This window comes from Oncorhynchus mykiss, chromosome Y (genome assembly GCF_013265735.2).
Source record: "Oncorhynchus mykiss isolate Arlee chromosome Y, USDA_OmykA_1.1, whole genome shotgun sequence".
In the NCBI taxonomy this organism is placed as follows: domain Eukaryota; kingdom Metazoa; phylum Chordata; class Actinopteri; order Salmoniformes; family Salmonidae; genus Oncorhynchus; species Oncorhynchus mykiss.
This window is the reverse complement of record NC_048593.1, coordinates 9,202,619-9,223,941: the sequence shown is the minus strand read 5'-3', so window position 1 is coordinate 9,223,941 and position 21,323 is coordinate 9,202,619. Positions and strand designations below refer to the sequence as shown.

At 41.9% G+C, this 21,323-nt stretch overlaps 1 protein-coding gene and 1 long non-coding RNA gene across 2 annotated transcripts in view; one reads left to right on the top strand and one right to left on the bottom strand.

The window, feature by feature from the left end:
• LOC110509597 (microtubule-associated protein 1B) overlaps window positions 1-21,323 on the top strand; it is a 64,378-nt gene that overhangs the window by 17,605 nt on the left and 25,450 nt on the right. The gene's annotated exons all lie outside the window — the stretch shown is intronic.
• LOC118945275 lies at window positions 14,113-14,584 on the bottom strand. Its single transcript, XR_005040380.1, has 2 exons — window positions 14,448-14,584; window positions 14,113-14,300 (listed from the first exon to the last, which is right to left on the bottom strand). It is a non-coding gene; the product is annotated as an uncharacterized LOC118945275 (long non-coding RNA).

Here is a 21,323-nt window from a genome sequence, read left to right as displayed (position 1 = left end):
GACACACCCTAAAGAGGGAAGACGAGGTCAGTGAAATATCAAGGGACCTCTGGATTCAGTTCAAATCAAATTTGATTGGTTACGTGCACATGGTTAGCAGGTGTTATTGCGAGTGTAGCGAAGTGCTTGTGTTTCTCGTTCCGACAGTGCAGCAATATCTAACAAGTAATCTAACAATTCCACAACAACTTCCTAATACACACAAAGCTAAGTAAAGGAATTGAATAAGAATATATACATATAAATAAATACAGAAGTCGGAAGTTTAGTTTTTCACAATTCCTGACATTTAATCCATGTAAAATTTCCCTGTTTTAGGTCAGTTAGGATCCCACTTTATTTTAAGAATGTAGAGAGAATGATTTATTTCAGCTTTTATTTCTTTCATCACGTTTCCAGTGGGTCAGAAGTTTGCATACACTCAATTAGTATTTGGTAGCATTGCCTTTAAATTGTTTAACTTGGGTCAAAAGTTTTGGGTAGCCTTCCACAAGCTTCCCACAATAAGTTGGGTGAATTTTGTCCATTCCTCCTGACGGAGCTGGTGTAACTGAGTCAGGTTTGTCGGCCTCCTTGCTCGCACACGCTTTTTCAGTTCTGCCCACAAATGTTCTATAGGATTGAGGTCAGGGCTTTGTGATGGCCACTCCAATACCTTGACTTTGTTGTCCTTAAGCCATTTTTCCACAACTTTGGAAGTATGCTTGGGGTCATTGTCCATTTGTAAGACCCATTTTTTATTTTTCCGTTATTTTACCAGATAAGTTGACTGAGAACACATTCTCATTTACAGCAACAACCTGGGGAATAGTTACAGCGGAGAAGAGGGGGATGAATGAGCCAATTGGAAACTGTGGATTATTAGGTGACCGTGATGGTTTGAGGGCCGGATTGGGAATTTAGCCAATTTAGCCAGGTTAACACCCGGATAAGTGCCATGGGATCTTTAATGACCTCAGAGTCAGGACACCGTTTAACGTCCCATCTGAAAGACGGCACCCTACACAGGGAAGTGTTCCCAATCACTGCCCTGGGGCATTGGGATATTTTTTAGACCAGAGGAAAGAGTGCCTCCTACTGGCCCTCCAACACCAATTTGCGACCAAGCTTTAACTTCCCGACTGATGTCTTGAGATGTTGCTTCAATATATCCACATCATTTTCCTGACTCATGATGTCATCTATTTTGTGAAGTGCACCAGCTCCTCCTGCAGCAAAGCACCCCCACAACATGATGCTGCCACCCTCGTGCTTCACGGTTAGGATGGTGTTGTTGGGCTTGCAAGCCTCCCCCTTTTTCCTCCAAACATTATGACCAAAGAGTTCTATTTTTGTTTCATCAGACCAGAGGACATTTATCCAAAAAATACAATCTTTGTCCTCATGTGCAGTTGCAAACCGTAGTCTGGCTTTTTTATGGAGGTTTTGGAGCAGTGGTTTCTTCCTTGCTGAGCAGCCTTTCAGGTTATGTCGATATAGGACACGTTTTACTGTGGATATAGATACTTTTGTACCTGTTTCCTCCAGCATCTTCACAAGGTATTTTGCTGTTGTTCTGGGATTGATTTGCACTTTTCACAGCAAAGTACGTTCATCTCTAGGAGACAGAACACGTCTCCTTCCTGAGCGGTATGATGGCTGCGTGGTCCCACAGTGTTTATACTTGTGTACTATTGTTTGTAGAGATGAATGTGGTACCTTCAGGCACTTGGAAACTGCTCCCAATGATGAACCAGACTTGTGGAGGTCTACAATTTTTTTCTGAGGTATTGGCTGATTTCTTTTGATTTTCCCATGATATCTTGACAAAGAGGCACTGAGTTTGAAGGTAGTCCTTGAAATACATCCACAAGTACACATCCAATTGACTCAAATTATGTCAATTAGCCTATCAGAAGCTTCTAAAGACGTAATTTTCTGGAATTTTCCAAGCTGTTTAAAGGCACAGTCAACTTAGTGTATGTACAGTAAACTCTGACCAATTCACTAGAATTGTGATACAGTGAATTACAATAATAATAATCTGTAGGTAAACAATTGTTGGAAAAATTACTTGTGTCATGTATGTCTTCCATTTCCTAATAATTGCTCCCACAGTTGATTTCTTCAAACCAAGCTGCTTACCTATTGCACATTCATTCTTCCCAGCCTGGTGCAGGTCTACAATTTTATTTCTGGTGTCCTTTGACAGCTCTTTGGTCTTGGCCATAGTGGTTTTTGGACTGTGACTGTTTGAGGTTGTGGACAGGTGTCTTTTATACTGATAACAAGTTCAAACAGGTGCCATTAATACAGGTAACGAGTGGAGGACAGAGGAGCCTCTGAAAGAAGTTACAGGTCTGTGAGAGCCAGAAATCTTGCTCGTTTGTAGGTGATCAAATACTTATTTTCCACCATAATTTGCAAATAAATTCTTTAAAAGTCCTACAATGTGATTTTCTGGATTTTTTTCTCATTTTGTCTGTCATAGTTGAAGTGTACCTATGATGAAAATTACAGGCCTCTCTCATCTTTTTAAGTGGGAGAACTTGCACAATTGGTGGCTGACTAAATACTTTTTTGCCCCACTGTAGATGTCCTAACCAACTTGCCAAAACTCTAGTTTGTAAACAAGAAATTTGTGGAGTGGTTGAAAAATGAGTTTTAATGACTCCAACCTAAGTGTATGTAAACTTCCAACTTCAACTGTATATGGATGAGCAATAACAGAGCGGCATAGGCAAGATGCAATAGATGGTATGAAATACAGTATGTACATATGAGATGAGTGATGCAAGAAATGTAAACATTATTAAAGTGGCATTATTAAAGTGACTAGTGATCCATTTATTAAAGTGGCCAATGATTTCAAGTCTGTATGTAGGCAGCAGCCACTCAATGTTAGTGGTGGCTGTTTTAACAGTCTGATGGTCTTGATATAGAAGCTGTTTTTCAGTCTCTCGGTCCCTGCTTTGATGCACCTGTACTGACCTCGCCTTCTGGATGATAGCGGGGTGAACAGGCAGTGGCTTGGGTGGTTGTTGTCCTTGATGATCTTTATGTCCTTCCTGTGAAATCGGGTGGTGTAGGTGTCCTGGAGGGCAGGTAGTTTGCCCCCGGTGATGCGTTGTGCAGACCTCACTACCCTCTGGAGAGCCTTACGGTTGTTGGCGGAGCAGTTGCCGTACCAGGCGGTGATAGAGCCCAACAGGATGCTCTCGGTTGTGCATCTGTAAAAGTTTGTGAGAGCTTTTCTTCAGCCTCCTGAGGTTGAAGAGGCGCTGCTGCGCCTTCTTCACCATGCTGTCTGTGTGGGTGGACCAATTCAGTTTGTCCGTGATGTGTACGCCGAGGAACTTAACTTACTACCCTCTCCACTACTGTCCCCTCGATGTGGATAGGGGGGTGCTCCCTCTGCTGTTTCCTGAAGTCCACGATAACCTCCTTTGTTTTGTTGACGTTGAGTTATTTTCCTGACACCACACTCTGAGGGCCCTCACCTCCTCCTTGTAGGCCGTCTCGTCGTTGTTGGTAATCAAGCCTACCACTGTAGTGTCGTCTGCAAACTTGATGTTTGAGTTGGAGGCGTGCATGGCCACGCAGTCGTTGTTCAACAAGGAGTACAGGAAAGGGCTCAGAACGCACCCTTGTGGGGCCCCAGTGTTGAGGATCAGCGGGGTGGAGATGTTGTTACCTACCCTCACCACCTGGGGGGCAGCCCGTCAGGAAGTCCAGTACCCAGTTGCACAGGGCGGGGTCGAGACCCAGGGTCTCGAGCTTGATGATGAGTTTGGAGGGTACTATGGTGTTAAATGCTGATCTGTAGTCAATGAACAGCATTCTCACATAGGTATTCCTCTTGTCCAGATGGGTTAGGGCAGTGTGCAGTGTGGTTGCGATTGCGTCGTCTGTGGACCCATTGGGGCGGTAAGCAAATTGGAGTCGGTCTAGGGTGTCAGGTAGGGTGGAGGTGATATGGTCCTTGACTAGTCTCTCAAAGCACTTCATGATGACGGAAGTGAGTGCTACGGGGTGGTAGGCATTTAGCTCAGTTACCTCTCCGCGCACCTCCCCACTCTGCAACAGTACGTCACCAGTCCAACTCACTCAACTCGCATCCTGGACCAGTGTAATGGCAATGTTATGAGTACGCATACAAGGCAGTGTGCAGTGCACCTATCGGGAAATGAGACCATTACTTTATCCATCTCCTACCGAGATAAAGGCAGCAGGTGAAACGCGAAAAACCCATTCAGGTATGGACAGAGGAGAGTAGGGAGGAGCTCAATGATTGCTTTGACATCACAGACTGGGAGGTGTTCTTGCAGGGATCCCCACGAGTTGACAGACCTTATTACGTCACACATCCAGTTCTGTGAGGATACTGTCAATAACACAAAAACTGTCAAAATATTTCCTAACAACAAGCCCTGGGTGTCTTAGGACTTGAAATGTGCCTCAATGAAAGTTTGCATTCCTGAAAGGAGATACTGAAAATGAATTCAGGTCAAAAATGTGGAAAGCAAAAAACAACTTCAAGGATAAAGTGGAACAGAGGTTCTGTACAGGCAATCCAAGACAGGCATGGGAAGGGCTTACTGCAATGATGGGATGAGAAGGGAAAAGAGAGAACAATAAAATTGCAGACTGTTCATTCTTTGTAAAATAACTAAACTGTTTTTATGGAAGATTTGACACTGTCTATTTTAAAGACGAATGTATACAAATATGTGAGAGCATCCCCAAATCCTCTACTGTCCAGATAACAGAGAACGAGGTGGCCTCATGCTTGTCAAATATTAAGCCACACAAAGTGCCGGGCCCAGACAGACTACGGGGCAAAGTTCTGAAGGTCTGCGCCGACCAGCTCAAGGGAGTCTTCACACGACTGTTTCAACTCCTGCTGAGCATCTGTACAGTGCCAAAACTCCTGGAAGGTGTTGACCATTGTACCGGTGCCTAAGACATCAGGGGCCTAAGACATCACCAAATGACTTTCAACCTGTGGCCCTCACGCCCCTTCTGGCCAAATGCATGGAAAGGGTTGTTAGTAAGCATCTTACCTTTTCCATTGCAGATCAACTGGACCTGAGCATGATACCCTGACCTTGGTGAACATGGTGGCTAGTCACCTTCAACATGCAAAATCCTATGCACACATTTGATTTATTGATTTTAGTTCAGCTTTCAATACAATGCAAATACACACACAGCTGAAACGACAACTGGACCTGAATGTCAATGAAGGCCTCGCATGTTGGATCAAGGACTTTTTAATTGACTGCCCACAGAGGGTCCTCATGAATGGGGTCCTCTCTGATGAACTGACCCTGAACACAGGGGCGCCCCAGGGGTGTGTCTTTTCCCTGTTGTTGTTCACTATCTACACTAATGAGATGAAGATCCAAGGAAACAATGTGAGCCTTTTTAAGTACGTGGATGACATGGCTCTGGTAGAACTCTTTTTTAAAGATGCTACGTCAGATGGGGACAGCTATTTTAAACAGACCAACAACCTTCAAGAATGGTGCCGAAATCGTCTGAACATCAATGTGGAAAAGACAAAGGAGCTGATCATCAATGGCAACAACTTACCAATGTCCCAACTACTCTTTCTGAAAGACCAACCAGTGGAGGTGGTTGAGTGTTTCAAATTGTGACACAAATTGAAAACAAGCTGAGGTTTACAGAGAATGCAGACTGTATTTTTTTTTAAAGCAAGCCAGCGCCTGTTTTTAATCAGGAAATTGAAGGGGTTTGGGGTCAGCAGCTTGGTGGCACTGGCTGTTTGAGTGAATGTTTTAATGTCCTCTATGTTTTTAGTGTATGCAACATGATGGACTGACTGGTTTAAATGTGTATGATGTGAGAATGTATGTGTATGTGATCCTTTTAAGGGACGGTGATGCCAAAGAAAAATGTCCGTTCTGGATGGACAATAAAGTTTTATTCTATTCTATTCTATTGAAGATGTTAGAACTGTCCATATTTACATTTCGTCAGCCAACAAGATGATTAGGCTCAACAAACAGCAAAAGCACCAGCCTATGTCAATTTACTATCACCCACAAAAGTTGCCCTATTCTATTGGTCAACTTGTCCTTCTGTGCGAGAAAGAACCCTAATCAAAACATAGTCTGGGACAGTTGTTGGATGCGATAGATCCCAAATGAATACAACCACTCGCATCAAAAACATTTTTAAAAGCAATGAGGCTGATGCAACAGTTCAGAACGTTTAGCTTCACATGTTGATAAACTATTTAGGCTATTTCTTCACATCATAAGCGCAGCAATGCGCACACGTGTGAAAGTGTGAATGTTCCAAAATTCAATCAATTAACAATCCAACACCTTTCTCAAAAGTGACCACAAATGCGATTATGCATGTAATGCTATATCATAAAGGTGTTTTTTTTTTTATGGTGAAAATTATCTTCCCCTATCTTGCGGCGCTATGTGTGCCAGTTTGGCTCAACACCAGTTATAAAGCAGATTAATGTGCTTCATTTTAAGAAGTTCTTTGGCCACTTTAGTTGTGATACAAACCTTATCAAAACATATAGGTCTATGGGCTAGGTTACATGAGGTGTTCGACTATGATTTGAAAAAGTTGCACAAAAAAAAGGAACGTGCTGTTTCTTGCTTTACTGCAAATGGTCACATGGAATTTGACTGTGGTGATTTTATTTATTTGTTATTTAACCAGGCAAGTCAGTTAAAAACAAATTCTTATTTACAATGACGGCCGAGGAACAGTGGGTTAACTGCCTAGTTCAGGGGCAGAACGACAGATTTTGGCCTTGTCAGCTCAGGGATTCGATCTAGCAACCTTTTGGTTACAACACTCTAACCACTAGGCTACCTGCCACCCCTACAAATGACTTGTGACCGCCGGTGTGGCGGTAAAACAGTCACCGTAACGGCCCTAGCCATGGGATGTTTTTTCCACACTGTCAATGCCATTGAAACTATTTCTTTGACGTTTTTCAATGCATTTTAATATTTGTAGCTACTTTAAGTAAATACCTGCAGTCAACTTGTGCAATACGTTAGGAGATGAAGCAGATCGCGTTCTTCATTTCACTTTATTTTACATTATGAAGCTTACTGTAGTTCCCCAGTGTGTATTGACAGGGGTCGCATTTTATATTGTAAGTCAAGTGTTTTTTGGATTCATTAGAGTAATCAGGGTGTGCAACTATAGTTTTCCTTCGCAGAAAATATATTAGTGCAACACATTTAGCAGGAAATAGCTTCATTTTCATCAGATGACAACAGAAGTGCAACTCTATTTGGACTGAAGCCACACAAGTAAATGCTTACAATGAAAAATCAAGGTCTTTTTTTGCAAAAATGTTGCATGGCCATCATATTTCTAATGTTTATCATAGAAATATTGTAGCCAGCTAAATTTCCTAATATTTTGCTTAAAGTTAATCTCGCATTTTACCAGAGAAAGTAGGCTGGGTACTCTGAGAAATGTACCAGAGAAAAGTAACTACACATCAGTCACAGCGTTGTCTGCTGATAGAATGCTGTTCATGAATTCTCATCCGACTGGAGAGGTGCAACTGAAGAACAAAATTTGTCTGATGCCGAGCAGAAATTACAATAAGAAACATTTTAGATCTGCGTTTACAAAACGCAGCTAGAGATTTCTTATACGTTTTCTTTTTTTCTTGTGTGAAAAAAGAACAATTCCGCATTAACACAAGCCTTGATAGTTATCTAAGTAAGTTACTGAATTAATAAGGTGACAGTGCATCATATTGTGTAAGCTTTCTGCCGTGTTTGAGAGGTCAAAGCCCTTTGGATGAGTTATCTGTACAGCTGCCACTGATATCTTTTGATTTCCTTCTTTTTTTTTCTCTCTCTCCTCTCCCTTCTTGGCTCGTTTGCTCCTACCCCAACTTCTCAGAGCAGAAAAGTCAGGCCCGTTGCCCTAGCGACTCCAGACTCCACACAGAAACAGGGTGAACACACTTTGCTTCAGAGTCAGTACTGTTCTTCAGACAAGCATGCGTCAAAACTTTGTTCATTTGCACAATGTCTCTTGTTCACAAATGCTTGTAAATGTCCAAACTCACCAAAAATTATATTTGTTAGCTCCTATCTATAGATGTATAACTTTATGAGCTGGATTGCCTGTCTTTGCAATTTGTTTATTTTCTTATGCATATTTAGCTAGCAGCCTCTGTGGAAATTCGCTATTACTTGTGCTAATGTTGTTAGCATTCTAATACACCCAATAGTATGTTTGGTGCCCCCTTGTGTACTAATCCGGTAATTCCTTAAATCCCTGGCTAAGAGAAGGACGGTATGACCAAATGAAAATCTGGAGACCGCCCAACCCTAGTTTCACATGGCCTTTCCTTCCCACTGAGAGAGAGGTGGAGGGGTTGGAAGGACGGAGGGGTAGAGGGATGCAGGGGGTGGAAGAGGGTAGCAGAGAGGGCCCTTTTATCAACCAAGCAACTGTAATTGTCAGGGGTCAATCTAGCTTCAGTGACCCTTCCTTTATTGTTATCTCTTTCTTTTAAGAGGTAATGTAAAGGGATAAAGTAAACAGAGGCATTTTCCAAGGTGCACGGAGATGGGTGTGTTAGTTGTGTTTATAGAAAATTAATGCTGGGACTGTGGCCTAGTACTGCATATAGCTGAGTTTTAACATTTTATTTTTGGGTTGAACTGTTCCTTCTGTTCTCTGCAGAAAAGTAAAGTAGGGCACTAACCAAAGCATTTGATCTACATAGAAACCCTGAAAAAGGGAACAAAACGCCCACTTTTTCATTCCATTAGCTGCAGGGCTGTGCACAGTCCTTTTGGGGGGCATGTGCTCAATCCAACAAAAACAAAAAAACACTCAAACTCTGTCACAGACTCGTCAAGCAATTATTACAAGAGGGGAATGCAGCACAATCTGATGAGTAAAGTATTTTGCTAAACTATTTTGAAGTGGAAATGCTGCACTTATTAATAATGACCAACACTATTTCAGTTAAAATAGACGATTGTAAGAAATATTGTAGACTACTATTACTATTTCCAACCCAACTCCATTTGTTGCCATGTGCAAACAATCACTGTGCAATTGTAGCCTGTCATTACAGCATTTTCTAATTGCAAGATAGGCTACAGAAATAAACTGTGTTTTATACCTGCATGTGGGGCTGAAAGTCATTCATGTAAGCAGCCAATTTCAACTAGGGATATATCATGTCACTTCTCTGGATTCCAAAGCAAGCAAAATCATACGGCCTATTGGTAACGGAGGTTGCAGGATTGGATGGAAAGCTTGTTCTGTCTGCATCACCCCATCAGCCTGCCAGCAGTATGCTCATTGCCAGCGAGGTAGTGACAAAAACTTTGTTGAATCGCAAACTAACGATAGCAACGCCACTGCCAGCAAGATTAGCATTAGCTCTGAGAGCACTGACGACAGTTCAACACGGTTCCTCTCCGCAGCCACTTCCAATTCTTCTGGCATGCTTGCTACTCTCCTCCGGGAAATTCAAGATGGTAAAAAAGGTCTTTCACTAAAAGTGTACAAGAAATCGTCTGAACTTCATTCTTCCTTTGACGGCCTGAAATCCTCCTTGAATGATCTGCTTTTGAGAGCAACCGAGGCTGAGTTGCACATCAGCACCATTGAAGATACCATCACATGTCATGACCAGGTGATCAAACAGCTGCAGAAGGACTATTCCTATCTCAAAAACAAGGTGGACTAGATGGAGAACCAGAGCAGACGTAGCAACATCCATGTGGTGGGATTGAAGGAAGACAGCAAGGGCCGTGATCCCATCGTTTCTTCACTAAGTGGATCCCTGATGTCCTGGGCATAAACAACTTCACCAAGCCACTAGAAATCGAACGCACCCACAGAACCTTGATGCCAAAACCCGGGGGGGGGGCGGTCTGTGCATATTTGTAAACAACAGCTGGTGCACGAAATCTATGGAAGTCTCTAGATTTTGCTCGTCTGAAGTAGAGTATATTGTGATAAACTGCAGGCCACACTACTTGCCTAGAGTAGCTATACTTTTTGTGGCTGTTTATTTACCACCACAGACAGATGCTGGCACTAAGACCGCACTCAGTCAGCTGTATAAGGAAATAAGCAAACAGGAAACCACTCACCCAGAGGCGGCGCTCCTAGTGGCTGGAGACTTTAATGCAGGGAAACTTAAATCAGTTCTACCAAATCTCTATCAACATGTTAAATGTGCAACCAGAGGGGGAAAAAATCTAGATCACCTGTACTCCAGGTCCCCAGGGGTGCGTGCTCAGTCCCCTCCTGTACTCCCTGTTCACCCACGACTGCATGGCCAGGCACGACTCCAACACCATCATTAAGTTTGCTGATGACACAACAGTGGTAGGCCTGATCCCCGACAACGACGAGACAGCCTATAGGGAGGAGGTCAGAGACCTGGCCAGGTGGTGCCAGAATAACAACCTATCCCTTAACGTAACCAAGACTAAGGAGATGGTTGTGGACTACAGGAAAAGGAGCACCGAGCACACCCCCATTCTCATCGACGGTGGAGCAGGTTGAGAGCTTCAAATTCCTTGGTGTCCACATCAACAACAAACTAGATTAGCCCAGACACAACAAGACAGTCGTGAAGAGGGCACGACAAAGCCTATTCCCACTCAGGAAACTAAAAAGATTTGGCATGGGTCCTGAGATCCTCAAAAGGTTCTACAGCTGCAACATCGAGAGCATCCTGACCGGTTGCATCACTGCCTGGTACGGCAATTGCTCGGCCTCCGACCGCAAGGCACTTCAGAGGGTAGTGCGTTCAGCCCAGTACATCACTGGGGCAAAGCTGCCTGCCATCCAGGACCTCTACACCAGGCAGTGTCAGAGGAAGGCCAGAGGAAGGCCCTAAAAACCCCAGCCACCCCAGTCATAGACTCTACTACCGCAGTACCAAGTCCAGGCTTCTCAACAGTTTTTACCCCCAAGCCATAAGACTCCTGAACATCTAACCAAATGGTTACCCGGACTATTTGCATTGTGTGCCTCCCCCCAGCCTCTCTTTTACGATGCTGCTATTCTCTGTTTATCTTATATGCATAGTCACTTTAACTATACATTCATGTACATACTACCTAAATGACCCAACCAACCAGTGCTCCCGCACATTGGCTAACCGGGCTATCTGCATTTTGTCCCACCACCCGCCAACCCCTCTTTTTACGCTTCTGCTACTCTCTGTTCATCCTATATGCATAGTCACTTTAACGATACCTACATGTACATACTACCTCAATAAGCCTGACTAACAGGTGTGTCTGTATATAGCCTTGCTACTCTTTTTTCAAATGTCTTTTTACTGTTGTTTTATTTCTTTACTTACCTGCACACACACACACACACACACACACACACACACCCCTTCTTTTTTTCCCGCACTATTGGTTAGAGCCTGTATATAAGCATTTCACTGTAAGGCCTACTAGACCTATTGTATTCGGCGCACGTGACAAATAAACTTTGATTTGATTTGACATAGGTCACTTCAAGTATCACCTAATTATTTTCATAATAGTGTATACCATTCGGTTATCTATTTGAAACCCAGCCCATGCTTAATCCACTGACATATGTCACATTATACGTAAAAGGTCTTAACAGCCCGGTAAAGAGGAAAAGAGTGTATACATACTGTACCTTAAGAAATGAAAGGCTGACATTGTGTTCTTTATAACAAACACATCGTACAGCAGGTGAACACAAGAAATTAAAGAGGGAATGGGTGGGACAAGTTTTACTTACAAGTTTTACTCAATTTACTAGACACTTGGAGATAGAGGCACCCACAGGATAGGGACTACTGTTTTTATTCACACCCACACAACACACACTCATGCATAGCTTTTTGCTATTTCACAAATTGTTAGATACTGAATATCTCCCCAGATTGCTTACTGACCATTCTCTGGCAATATCACTCTCCATCTTTACCAAGGTAAATGGAGCATATAAATGGAAAATAAATTCTACTCTTGAAGCAACCTGAATGTTGTGCATCCATCGAAGAGCAGATTCATATTTTTTTCTTTGACAAACAAACCCTCTGCTCCTGACAGTTTCATTCTTTGGGATGCATTGAAAACCTGAGGGGACAAATCATTGCCTTTACTAAAGGGTTGAAGAGAAAACACGATGCCGGAATGAATGTCCTTTAAATCTGAAATTCTTGAGCTCGATAAAAACCTATCAAAGAGGCCCGACTAAAGACCTATACGGGCTCTTGGTAAATAAAAAACTGCAATATAGTACGCAGAACACATATCAAACTGAGAGGGCCTTTACTAGATCAAAACAACGATCCTACGAACTTGGAAAGAAAGCCCATATAGTATCGGCATGGCAACAGAAAACAGAGGAAAGTAAGACAATTCATTCTATAGAAACTCTTACTAATGAGATATCCTTACACCCTACTGAAATGAATGATACTTTGAAGAAATACTCTATACTTCCCAATCAGAGATCAACCTATTTCTCTCCTCTCTCAACCTCCCATGCCAGAGGAGGACAGAGAGTGCCTGAGTGATAATTTCTCAGTCCCTGAATTGTTGGAGGCCATTAAATGTTTACCTTCTAATTAAGGAGCTATTGGTACCCTACCTTACGGAGGTACTTAAAAAAAAAACAGGGACGGCAACTGCTTTTCAGAGTCTTTTTCTGAAGACGTGATTACAGTAATTCCCAAGAAAGGGGAAAACCCCCTAAAGTGCACCTCCTATAGGCCATCAAGATGTTATCTAAGAGACTGGAGTCACGCATCCCTCTGCTGGTCAACACAGATCAGACTGGCTTCATAATTACAGTTTTTTTTGATTGCTTAAGCACGATTTTCAAAACAGGGCCCGTGTTTTCAAAACACTACACACAATTAGCACAACCACACACCCAATTAGCAAAACACTACAGATCCTTTGCAAAATTAAACACTCTTGTAAAAACTATACACTTCTTTTTAAAAACCACACGTTGTTACCATATGAAACACACACGTTTCACATTACTATACTCTGTTTGCGCGAGTTACACTCTGCTGTGATAAACACTTTTAGCACTTCTACTTCCCTATGGTTAGAGTAGGCTACTATCAACAAAGTACAAATATAATGTAAATTCACCAAACACTACACAAGACCAATGTTGCAGACTGAAGAAACTAATTTATTTCTCAACACGCCCAAAATGTTGACATGGAGATTCATAATACTGTAACCAAACGTCACTTTAGTTTAAAAAAATAAAATAAAAAAACTACACATTGTCTCTTCGCCTAGCTGGATCTGGCCAGAGAATTTCATCAACATCGCAGGCAATGTTGTCATTAGCAAGACACCTTGGAAAGAAACGTCTTGAATGACGAATCCATCCTTGCATTGCTGCTACCTCCATCTGGTCACAGGCCTCCTCCATGGCTTGGATGAGGGGTACCTCAGCCTGGAGACGGAGATCATATACCTTCCACCGCCATGCCGAGAAAAACTCTTCTATAGGGTTGAGGAATGGCGAGTATGGTGGAAGATATAGGACGGTGAAATGTGGATGTTGCTGAAACCAGTTCTGAACCAGAGCAGAGCGGTGGAAAGACATTGTCCCAGACAACAATGTATTGCATATGATCGATTTGATTTGCTGCTGTTATGTTGTGCAATTGGTCCAAGAATGTAAGTTTGAGTGCTGTGTTGTAAGGGCCCATATGGGCATGGCGGTGGAGGACCCCATTCTGTGTAATGGCTGCACAGAGTGTTATATTACCCCCACGTTGCCCTGGGACATTGACTATAGCCCTGTGGCCAATGATGTTTCTTCCCCTCCTTCGTGTTCTCGTCAGGTTGAACCCAGCCTCATCTACGTAAATGAACTCTCCATCCATTCGTAAAACTCTGAAAAACAGTGTCAGGCAAAATTGTGTAGTTCAGTGTAGATCTAGTATACATATTACAGTAGAGTAAAAGATTGAGACAGTATGCAAGATCACACTGCTAAAGTGAATACATACCTCTGCATAATCATGCCGCAGTCGTTTCACCCTTTCGGAATTGCGCTCGAAAGGCACTCAATAAATTTGCTTCATTTGAATATGTTTTTTTTTTAGGATGCGTGCCAGTGTTGATGTTGAGACCTGATGGATATCGTGGAAAATGGCATGGTTATTGACAATGTTAGCTTGGAGCTGCTTGAGTGTTATAGCATTGTTGGCCAAAACCATGTTTACTATCTCCCTCTCTTGCTGTTCTGTGAACATAGGAGGCCTTCCCCCTTGTCGTCCCTGACCCTCAATCCTATGTAGAAGAAAAAAACAGTATACAATATTACAGTAATTTCACAGGAAAAGGTAACAGAAGTGCTGATAGTGCATAGAATACAGTACTGTAAGCAGTTACTGAAACCGTGCAGATGTTATTGATATGATGATATTTTTACAATACCTATTTTCCAGTCGAAATGTTCTCATCACACTTGCCACTGTATATCGGCTTAGATTTGGCTGTACTCGCAGTCCAGCCTCCCTCAGCGTCAGGCCGTGGTTGACAACGTGGTCAACCAGTGTTGCGCGGATCTCATTTGTCAGATTCGGTCCTCTTTGAGCACCTTCTTGTCTTCCTCTTCCTCCCCTTCCTCCTCGTTGTTGTTGTCGTCCTCCTCCTCCTCCTCCTCCTCGTCTTACTCTTTCTCTGACTCTTTCCATTGTGCTTGAAGACCAATGAACACCTGCTGCTTTTTATAGTGCTTATACACCTGATTGGTGTGTCTACAATTACAGTTTTTTCCAACTGCTTACACACATTTTTCAAAACTGTCTCCTTTTTTCAAAACTCTACACACAATTCCCAAAACTGCACACACAAAATGCAAAATGCCTCACATCTCCTTCAAAATGTAACACTGCATTCAAAATGCCATGAACACACGTCAGAATGAAGCATTTGCATCAAATGGCAAACACTGCTTTCATAATAGTACATTTCTGGATATACCATGTAAACACTGTTGTTCTAAATCTAAAGCTCTTTGGTCTTTCATAGGCTAAAATCTACATTTCAATACAATGTTCTACAGTCAAAGTAATCTGCTGAGGGGTAACAAGTACACTGTAAACACCAATACAATGTTCTACAGTCAAAGTAATCTGCTGAGAGGGGTAACAAGTACACTGTAAACACCAATGCAATGTTCTACAGTCAAAGTAATCTGCTGAGAGGGGTAACAAGTACACTGTAAACACCAATGCAATGTAGAAACAGAAAATATTTATTAAGCCAAACATTACAGTTGTATACAGTAGCATACAACAAAACCATAAACATATGTAAACCAAAAGTATATTCTTTAGAATACAGTAAAGAACACAATTGTGTGTGTGGGGTCCCGGGGGGGCAGTCCAGGAATTGGTAGGGGGGGGGGGGCAGTCACCAGTGCTAAGCTACGCTTCATCTCTTCTCCGGCCTGGGTCTGGCCACAATACTTCGTCCACATCAAGAGATACGTTTTCTCTTGCCAAACATTGAGGGAAGTATCTCCTAGCATGGCGTATCCAACCTTGGACAGAGGCAACCTCTATGTCCCCACATGCGTCCGCCATTGCCTGGAGAAGCGGCTGTACATTACTGTAATGCTAAAATAGTCATTAGATAGTTGCATACCTGTTCTCATTTCTGAAGGTTCGAATTATGGACGTCACTGTAAATCGACTCAAGTTGGGCTGGACTCTCAGTCCAGCCTCTCTCATGGTCAAACCGTGGTTGATCACATGATCAACAAGTGTTGCCCTAATCTCATCAGAGATGGCTATCCTTCCTTCCCTTCTTTGCCCTTGCCCTTGTCCTCTTCTTCCTCTTCCTCTCCCTCCTACTCCTCTTGCTCTCTGTCCATTGTTGGCATCCATTGTAATGGTAATCTGACCTTTGACCTATTTATAGGCCTATACTACAGTAAAGCAGTGATTGGTTAGTGATCAGTTAAGCTATTAGTGTTTGCACATGTGAGGAGTGTGTGTGTGACCTGGTGAATAAGTGTAGCATTTTGATTGGTTGTGTTTGGAAAAGGAAAGCAAGTCACTTACTGTTAGATTTCTGTGTTTTAGGTAGAGAATTGTGTGTAGTGTTTTGAAAAAAAGTTTTATGCAATTGACAACTGAGTCAAAGGCTGAGAAATAGCTTATGGTTTTGGATATTTGGTGTGTAGTTTAGCACTTTGAGTGAGAGGTTTCAAAAATCGTGTGACATGAAAAGATTTTGTGTGTAAGCAGTTGGAAAAAACTGTAAGCAAACGAGTATTTGCACACCTGATGACTGTGTTGAACCAATTGGTTGGACGGTGTGGTAATTTGACAGTCAGTGCTTTGGTATTGCAAGGACGTGACTTCATGATAGATTTTTGTGTGTAATGTATGTTAAGTCTGTTTAGTGTTTTGCAAATTACTGTGTGTAGAGTTTTGCAACAAGTGTGAGGTTGACAATGTGCTTATAATTGTGCAAATATGGGCTGATGTTTTGCTTCTTGAGTGTAAGGTTTTGCTAATAGTGTACTACTTTTAATTTTAGTGTGTAAGCAATCCAAAAAAACTGTAATAGATTGTCCTCCAATAATCTCAGAAAAGTATTTGATACAAAAACAAGACCTAGTGTTGCAGTGTCCCTCAACACCGAAAAGGCCTTTTCTTTCACTTTTTTAGAAAAGTTTGGTTTAGGCATCATGTTTTTAAACTTGGTAAAATCACTCTCGTAAAGCTAAGATCTCATAAAACTAGGATTGCAATCAATGGGATTACTTCCTTTTCTTTCCTTCTCTATAGGGGGAACAGACAGGGTTTCCCTATTATCCCACACCTCTTCGCCCTCGCCATTGAACCGTGGGCTGAGGCTATAACATGCAGTGCCTTCAGAATATGTGCTTTGAAATTCACTCCTCGACTGAGGGACCTTACAGATCATTTACAGATACAGTGCCTTGCGAAAGTATTCGGCCCCCTTGAACTTTGCGACCTTTTGCCACATTTCAGGCTTCAAACATAAAGATATAAAACTGTATTTTTTTGTGAAGAATCAACAACAAGTGGGACACAATCATGAAGTGGAACGACATTTATTGGATATTTCAAACTTTTTTAACAAATCTAAAACTGAAAAATTGGGCGTGCAAAATTATTCAGCCCCTTTACTTTCAGTGCAGCAAACTCTCTCCAGAAGTTCAGTGAGGATCTCTGAATGATCCAATGTTGACCTAAATCACTAATGATGATAAATACAATCCACCTGTGTGTAATCAAGTCTCCGTATAAATGCACCTGCACTGTGATAGTCTCAGAGGTCCGTTAAAAGAGAGAGCATCATGAAGAACAAGGAACACACCAGGCAGGTCCGAGATACGGTTGTGAAGAAGTTTAAAGCCGGATTTGGATACAAAAAGATTTCCCAAGCTTTAAACATCCCAAGGAGCACTGTGCAAGCGATAATATGGAAATGGAAGGAGTATCAGACCACTGCAAATCTACCAAGACCTGGCCGTCCCTCTAAACTTTCAGCTCATACAAGGAGAAGACTGATCAGAGATGCAGCCAAGAGGCCCATGATCACTCTGGATGAACTGCAGAGATCTACAGCTGAGGTGGGAGACTCTGTCCATAGGACAACAATCAGTCGTATATTGCACAAATCTGGCCTTTATGGAAGAGTGGCAAGAAGAAAGCCATTTCTTAAAGATATCCATAAAAAGTGTAGTTTAAAGTTTGCCACAAGCCACCTGGGAGACACACCAAACATGTGGAAGAAGGTGCTCTGGTTAGATGAAACCAAAATTGAACTTTTTGGCAACAATGCAAAACGTTATGTTTGGCGTAAAAGCAACACAGCTCATCACCCTGAACACACCATCCCCCTGTCAAACATGGTGGTGGCAGCATCATGGTTTGGGCCTGCTTTTCTTCAGCAGGGACAGGGAAGATGGTTAAAATTGATGGGAAGATGGATGGAGCCAAATACAGGACCATTCTGGAAGAAAACCTGATGGAGTCTGCAAAAGACCTGAGACTGGGACGGAGATTTGTCTTCCAACAAGACAATGATCCAAAACATAAAGCAAAATCTACAATGGAATGGTTCAAAAATAAACATATCCAGGTGTTAGAATGGCCAAGTCAAAGTCCAGACCTGAATCCAATCGAGAATCTGTGGAAAGAACTGAAAACTGCTGTTCAAAAATCCAACCTCACTGAGCTCGAGCTGTTTTGCAAGGAGGAATGGGAAAAAAATTCAGTCTCTCGATGTGCAAAACTGATAGAGACATACCCCAAGCGACTTACAGCTGTAATCGCAGCAAAGCATTAACTTAAGCATTAACTTAAGGGGGCTGAATAATTTTGCACGCCCAATTTTTCAGTTTTTGATTTGTTAAAAAAGTTTGAAATATCCAATAAATGTCGTTCCACTTCATGATTGTGTCCCACTTGTTGTTGATTCTTCACAAAAAAATACAGTTTTATATCTTTATGTTTGAAGCCTGAAATGTGGCAAAAGGTCGCAAAGTTCAAGGGGGCCGAATACTTTCGCAAGGCACTGTAATTGTATTTGTGGGATACAGAGATGAGGTATTCATTCAAAAATCATACTTATCTTATCATGTGACTTGTTGAGCACATTTTTACTCCTGAATGTATTTAGGCTTACCATAACTAAGTGGTTGAATACTTATTGACAGTTCAGCTTTTCATTTTTAATTAAGTTTTAAACATTTCGAAAAAAAAAACATAATTCCACTTTGACATTATGTGTAGGCCAGTGAAAAAAAATCTCAATTGAATCCATTATACATTCAGGCTGTAACACAACAAAATGTGGAAAAAGTCAAGTGGTGTGAATACTTCCTGAAGGCACTGTACACGGCTTTGAGTTTGGGCTTTCAGTTTTTGTGGTCGACCTTATCTTGTTTCTAACGAACCCAGAACATTCCCTCTCTCACTTGCAGAACCTAGTAGAGTGTTATAGTTCATTTACTGGATACAAGATAAAAATGTAAAAAATTAAGTGAAATTTGAACTTTGTGTTTGACCGTCATACCATCAAGCATAATGGTTTCAAATATTTGGGCATATTGATGGATGGTAACCTGAAGAACCTCTATAAACTCAATTTGGCCAGCTTGTTGCCAAAGGTGGAGGGCAACCTGTGTAAATGGAAGGACTTGCCACTCGTTTTACTGAGTAGAATTCATGTAATTCAAATGAATGTCCTGCCCAGATTTCCATATTTGTTTAAATCTCTCCCCATCCCTGTACCCGCAGCATTCATTTTCTCTCTCAACAAGCTGACTAGACACTTTATCTGGCACAGTAAAACGCCTAGGGGTTAGCCAGGACAAACTGACCCTTGATTACGGTCAAGGGGGCTTAAACCTCCCCAATTTTAGAATGTATTACTTGGTTGTGCACCCTTTATTGATTTTATTGAGAATCTCCCCTCACATCTCATTGATTGCATCTCTGTATAATCCTCATCTAATGTTTCACACTCAATGTGCAATATGTAGCCTCCTGCATGTGACTGTGTGAGCCAATGTCTCATTTCTTTTTTTATTTTATAAACATTTTGTATGTTCGTTGTCTTGTAAGGTTATTGTCACATTGTTATATTGTTGTCAAATGTCTTTTGAAAAATTCCAAAATTGTATTTATTGTACTTTTTAAAATATTTTTGAGTAAATTATACCACCACCGAAAAGGGGCATTTGCTCGACATAGGTAGATAAGGCATGGCGACAGTCCTCTTACCCATCCTCCTTAGGGGGAGTGTACCAGCTTAATGGAGGATATCCTGTTGAGCACAAGAGGTGTAGGCCGCCTCCTCCACCACCCAGCCCAATCTCCTCTCAGGCTGCTTTCGGAAATATGACCAGGCTTAGCAAAGGCAGGTTGGATTTAATCACTGTAATGTGGTTGAATTTAACTCCACATGTAAAACTTGTAAAGTTGTATTTCTGAGAATTGATTTCATTGTTTTTAATGTAACCTTGTTACATCTGTGCACGTGCCTGATTTAGCTGCCACCTGCTAAGAAGACGGGGCCGGTAGAGAAATAGCCTGTGTTTGTGATGTTTGTGTATGGAGATTGTGTTTCCCACAGTCAATTATTATTCTCATACAGAAACACAAAGGCCCCGGTTCTAGGCTGCAGGGTTCTGCTTATCAATCTCCATGAAGACCGTGGGGTTGAAACATTTCCCCTGGACATTAAAGTAATAAATCTGATGCTGTTAAGCCAGCCTTTGAAAATGAATGAATACACGGCAAGAGAATACAGTAATAGCTCCAGCTTTGAACTGTGCCAGGAAGTACAACACAGCGTCAAAGAGACAACCAGTTATTTTGAACATGAACTGAGCTAAGCTTGTTCCGCAATTTTAAAATCACAGTTCTCTCCCTGGAATAAAATAAACGCTGTGGATTTCCAATAGCAGTCTGTGTGTCAGTATCAAAAGCTGTAAATCGTATAGGCAGCTATCCAAGACAAACAACAACAACCGCCATAACATTTCCACCATGGATTAAAAAGAAGTCCTTCGACTAGGAACTACGTCTGCTTAACCTATTCCTCCTTTCTAATTTGGAGTGCATGATCCATTGGCCATTGAAGGTTCAAAAATATACAGTGCCTTGCGAAAGTATTCGGCCCCCTTGAACTTTGCAACCTTTTGCCACATTTCAGGCTTCAAACATAAAGATATAAAACTTTATTTTTTTGTGAAGAATCAACAACAAGTGGGACACAATCATGAAGTAGAACGACATTTATTGGATATTTCAAACTTTTTGAACAAATCAAAAACTGAAAAATTGGGCGTGCAAAATTATTCAGCCCCTTTACTTTCAGTGCAGCAAACTCTCTCCAGAAGTTCAGTGAGGATCTCTGAATGATCCAATGTTGACCTAAATGACTAAGGATGATAAATACAATCCACCTGTGTGTAATCAAGTCTCCGTATAAATGCACCTGCACTGTGAGTGTCTCAGAGGTCCGTTAAAAGCGCAGAGAGCATCATGAAGAACAAGGAACACACCAGGCAGGTCCGAGATACTGTTGTGAAGAAGTTTAAAGCCGGATTTGGATACAAAAAGATTTCCCAAGCTTTAAACATCCCAAGGAGCACTGTGCAAGCGATAATATTGAAATGGAAGGAGTATCAGACCACTGCAAATCTACCAAGACCTGGCCGTCCCTCTAAACTTTCAGCTCATACAAGGAGAAGACTGATCAGAGATGCAGCCAAGAGGCCCATGATCACTCTGGATGAACTGCAGAGATCTACAGCTG